The sequence below is a fragment of the Plectrocnemia conspersa genome, unplaced genomic scaffold (genome assembly GCF_051122295.1).
Source record: "Plectrocnemia conspersa isolate PC_06_02 unplaced genomic scaffold, ASM5112229v1 ptg000002l, whole genome shotgun sequence".
Lineage (NCBI taxonomy): Eukaryota > Metazoa > Arthropoda > Insecta > Trichoptera > Polycentropodidae > Plectrocnemia > Plectrocnemia conspersa.
In genome coordinates, this window is record NW_028277166.1 from 30,732,392 (window position 1) to 30,738,391 (window position 6,000).

A 6,000-nucleotide genomic window follows, 5' to 3' on the forward strand; every position below is an offset into this window, starting at 1 on the left:
TTTAAATTTTTTTTTATAGTATCGTAAGTATAGTCGAAAGCTCTATTTTGTATAAAAAATTCAAGTCGATTTCTTGAATAGAAGCCTCATACGAGCGTTAACTATATGCAGAGTCGCATAAAAGCTCGTTCGAGGTCTCGGTCAATATATGGTAAGACTCGGTTTTTATTAAAAAAAAAATAATTAAAAATTGCTTTTATATGCAAATTAAAATTCCAAACACTTTTTGCATTAAACATTTTTTAGTAGGATTTAATTTAGCAAAGTTATGACACTTTGAATTTTTACATTAGCCGCCATTTTGAAAAAAAAATTTATATATTTTTTTTAAACATAACGTATAGGGGCTGCACGTTAGTTCTATGCGATACTCAAAATTTAAATTTTTATCTTCGAAACCAAACAGTTAAGAGCGTTAACTCTTCCGAAAGTCTCAAAATGGCTAGTATGGGGGTACGATCGAACTGATACATCGCTTGTTTTCAAGCAAAAATATATATTTTTTATATTTCACTTAGATGAACTTTAGGCTTCTCAACATTTCATGTATAGAGACCTTTTTGCCAAAATTCAACACTACTGAGTTATAAGTGATTGAATTTTAATACTTGTCGTCATTTTGCAAAAAATTGACAAAATGGATTTTTCTAACAAACATACACAGGATGCTTAAGAATTCTATACTGTCACAAAAATTGAAATTCAAATATGTATAAATAAGCTCACACTTACCTAAACTATATTGAAAATTTTATGAGCGTATGTATGGTGGGTCGATCGACTCATCACACTAAACGTGTTTTGAAAAAAAAATACTTTTATTTTTTAATTTTTAATTTTTTTTTATAGTATCGTAAGTATAGTCGAAAGCTCTATTTTGTATAAAAAATTCAAGTCGATTTCTTGAATAGAAGCCTCATACGAGCGTTAACTATATGCAGAGTCGCATAAAAGCTCGTTCGAGGTCTCGGTCAATATATGGTAAGACTCGGTTTTTATTAAAAAAAAAATAATTAAAAATTGCTTTTATATGCAAATTAAAATTCCAAACACTTTTTGCATTAAACATTTTTTAGTAGGATTTCATTTAGCAAAGTTATGACACTTTGAATTTTTACATTAGCCGCCATTTTGAAAAAAATTTTTATATATTTTTTTTAAACATAACGTATAGGGGCTGCACGTTAGTTCTATGCGATACTTAAAATTTAAATTTTTATCTTCGAAACCAAACAGTTAAGAGCGTTAACTCTTCCGAAAGTCTCAAAATGGCTAGTATGGGGGTACGATCGAACTGATACATCGCTTGTTTTCTAGCAAAAATATATATTTTTTATATTTTACTTAGATGAACTTTAGGCTTCTCAACATTTCATGTATAGAGACCTTTTTGCCAAAATTCAACACTACTGAGTTATAAGTGATTGAATTTTAATACTTGTCGTCATTTTGCAAAAAATTGACAAAATGGATTTTGCTAACAAACATACACAGGATGCTTAAGAATTCTATACTGTCACAAAAATTGAAATTCAAATATGTATAAATAAGCTCACACTGACCTAAACTATATTGAAAATCTTATGAGCGTATGTATGGTGGGTCGATCGACTCATCACACTAAACGTGTTTTGAAAAAAAAATACTTTTATTTTTTAATTTTTAATTTTTTTTTATAGTATCGTAAGTATAGTCGAAAGCTCTATTTTGTATAAAAAATTCAAGTCGATTTCTTGAATAGAAGCCTCATACGAGCGTTAACTATATGCAGAGTCGCATAAAAGCTCGTTCGAGGTCTCGGTCAATATATGGTAAGACTCGGTTTTTATTAAAAAAAAAATAATTAAAAATTGCTTTTATATGCAAATTAAAATTCCAAACACTTTTTGCATTAAACATTTTTTAGTAGGATTTCATTTAGCAAAGTTATGACACTTTGAATTTTTACATTAGCCGCCATTTTGAAAAAAAATTTTATATATTTTTTTTAAACATAACGTATAGGGGCTGCACGTTAGTTCTATGCGATACTCAAAATTTAAATTTTTATCTTCGAAACCAAACAGTTAAGAGCGTTAACTCTTCCGAAAGTCTCAAAATGGCTAGTATGGGGGTACGATCGAACTGATACATCGCTTGTTTTCAAGCAAAAATATATATTTTTTATATTTTACTTAGATGAACTTTAGGCTTCTCAACATTTCATGTATAGAGACCTTTTTGCCAAAATTCAACACTACTGAGTTATAAGTGATTAAATTTTAATACTTGTCGTCATTTTGCAAAAAATTGACAAAATGGATTTTTCTAACAAACATACACAGGATGCTTAAGAATTCTATACTGTCACAAAAATTGAAATTCAAATATGTATAAATAAGCTCACACTGACCTAAACTATATTGAAAATCTTATGAGCGTATGTATGGTGGGTCGATCGACTCATCACACTAAACGTGTTTTGAAAAAAAAATACTTTTATTTTTTAATTTTAAATTTTTTTTTATAGTATCGTAAGTATAGTCGAAAGCTCTATTTTGTATAAAAAATTCAAGTCGATTTCTTGAATAGAAGCCTCAAACGAGCGTTAACTATATGCAGAGTCGCATAAAAGCTCGTTCGAGGTCTCGGTCAATATATGGTAAGACTCGGTTTTTATTAAAAAAAAAATAATTAAAAATTGCTTTTATATGCAAATTAACATTCCAAACACTTTTTGCATTAAACATTTTTTAGTAGGATTTCATTTAGCAAAGTTATGACACTTTGAATTTTTACATTAGCCGCCATTTTAAAAAAAAATTTATATATTTTTTTTAAACATAACGTATAGGGGCTGCACGTTATTTCTATGCGATACTTAAAATTTAAATTTTTATCTTCGAAACCAAACAGTTAAGAGCGTTAACTCTTCCGAAAGTCTCAAAATGGCTAGTATGGGGGTACGATCGAACTGATACATCGCTTGTTTTCAAGCAAAAATATATATTTTTTATATTTTACTTAGATGAACTTTAGGCTTCTCAACATTTCATGTATAGAGACCTTTTTGCCAAAATTCAACACTACTGAGTTATAAGTGATTGAATTTTAATACTTGTCGTCATTTTACAAAAAATTGACAAAATGGATTTTTCTAACAAACATACACAGGATGCTTAAGAATTCTATACTGTCACAAAAATTGAAATTCAAATATGTATAAATAAGCTCACACTGACCTAAACTATATTGAAAATCTTATGAGCGTATGTATGGTGGGTCGATCGACTCATCACACTAAACGTGTTTTGAAAAAAAAATACTTTTATTTTTTAATTTTTAATTTTTTTTTATAGTATCGTAAGTATAGTCGAAAGCTCTATTTTGTATAAAAAATTCAAGTCGATTTCTTGAATAGAAGCCTCATACGAGCGTTAACTATATGCAGAGTCGCATAAAAGCTCGTTCGAGGTCTCGGTCAATATATGGTAAGACTCGGTTTTTATTAAAAAAAAAATAATTAAAAATTGCTTTTATATGCAAATTAAAATTCCAAACACTTTTTGCATTAAACATTTTTTAGTAGGATTTCATTTAGCAAAGTTATGACACTTTGAATTTTTACATTAGCCGCCATTTTGAAAAAAAATTTTATATATTTTTTTTAAACATAACGTATAGGGGCTGCACGTTAGTTCTATGCGATACTCAAAATTTAAATTTTTATCTTCGAAACCAAACAGTTAAGAGCGTTAACTCTTCCGAAAGTCTCAAAATGGCTAGTATGGGGGTACGATCGAACTGATACATCGCTTGTTTTCAAGCAAAAATATATATTTTTTATATTTTACTTAGATGAACTTTAGGCTTCTCAACATTTCATGTATAGAGACCTTTTTGCCAAAATTCAACACTACTGAGTTATAAGTGATTGAATTTTAATACTTGTCGTCATTTTGCAAAAAATTGACAAAATGGATTTTGCTAACAAACATACACAGGATGCTTAAGAATTCTATACTGTCACAAAAATTGAAATTCAAATATGTATAAATAAGCTCACACTGACCTAAACTATATTGAAAATCTTATGAGCGTATGTATGGAGGGTCGATCGACTCATCACACTAAACGTGTTTTGAAAAAAAAATACTTTTATTTTTTAATTTTTAATTTTTTTTTATAGTATCGTAAGTATAGTCGAAAGCTCTATTTTGTATAAAAAATTCAAGTCGATTTCTTGAATAGAAGCCTCATACGAGCGTTAACTATATGCAGAGTCGCATAAAAGCTCGTTCGAGGTCTCGGTCAATATATGGTAAGACTCGGTTTTTATTAAAAAAAAAATAATTAAAAATTGCTTTTATATGCAAATTAAAATTCCAAACACTTTTTGCATTAAACATTTTTTAGTAGGATTTCATTTAGCAAAGTTATGACACTTTGAATTTTTACATTAGCCGCCATTTTGAAAAAAAATTTTATATATTTTTTTTAAACATAACGTATAGGGGCTGCACGTTAGTTCTATGCGATACTCAAAATTTAAATTTTTATCTTCGAAACCAAACAGTTAAGAGCGTTAACTCTTCCGAAAGTCTCAAAATGGCTAGTATGGGGGTACGATCGAACTGATACATCGCTTGTTTTCAAGCAAAAATATATATTTTTTATATTTTACTTAGATGAACTTTAGGCTTCTCAACATTTCATGTATAGAGACCTTTTTGCCAAAATTCAACACTACTGAGTTATAAGTGATTGAATTTTAATACTTGTCGTCATTTTGCAAAAAATTGACAAAATGGATTTTGCTAACAAACATACACAGGATGCTTAAGAATTCTATACTGTCACAAAAATTGAAATTCAAATATGTATAAATAAGCTCACACTGACCTAAACTATATTGAAAATCTTATGAGCGTATGTATGGTGGGTCGATCGACTCATCACACTAAACGTGTTTTGAAAAAAAAATACTTTTATTTTTTAATTTTTAATTTTTTTTTATAGTATCGTAAGTATAGTCGAAAGCTCTATTTTGTATAAAAAATTCAAGTCGATTTCTTGAATAGAAGCCTCATACGAGCGTTAACTATATGCAGAGTCGCATAAAAGCTCGTTCGAGGTCTCGGTCAATATATGGTAAGACTCGGTTTTTATTAAAAAAAAAATAATTAAAAATTGCTTTTATATGCAAATTAAAATTCCAAACACTTTTTGCATTAAACATTTTTTAGTAGGATTTCATTTAGCAAAGTTATGACACTTTGAATTTTTACATTAGCCGCCATTTTGAAAAAAAATTTTATATATTTTTTTTAAACATAACGTATAGGGGCTGCACGTTAGTTCTATGCGATACTCAAAATTTAAATTTTTATCTTCGAAACCAAACAGTTAAGAGCGTTAACTCTTCCGAAAGTCTCAAAATGGCTAGTATGGGGGTACGATCGAACTGATACATCGCTTGTTTTCAAGCAAAAATATATATTTTTTATATTTTACTTAGATGAACTTTAGGCTTCTCAACATTTCATGTATAGAGACCTTTTTGCCAAAATTCAACACTACTGAGTTATAAGTGATTGAATTTTAATACTTGTCGTCATTTTGCAAAAAATTGACAAAATGGATTTTGCTAACAAACATACACAGGATGCTTAAGAATTCTATACTGTCACAAAAATTGAAATTCAAATATGTATAAATAAGCTCACACTGACCTAAACTATATTGAAAATCTTATGAGCGTATGTATGGTGGGTCGATCGACTCATCACACTAAACGTGTTTTGAAAAAAAAATACTTTTATTTTTTAATTTTTAATTTTTTTTTATAGTATCGTAAGTATAGTCGAAAGCTCTATTTTGTATAAAAAATTCAAGTCGATTTTTTGAATAGAAGCCTCATACTAACGTTAACTATATGCAGAGTCGCATAAAAGCTCGTTCGAGGTCTCGGTCAATATATGGTAAGACTCGGTTTTTATTAAAAAAAAAATAATTAAAAAT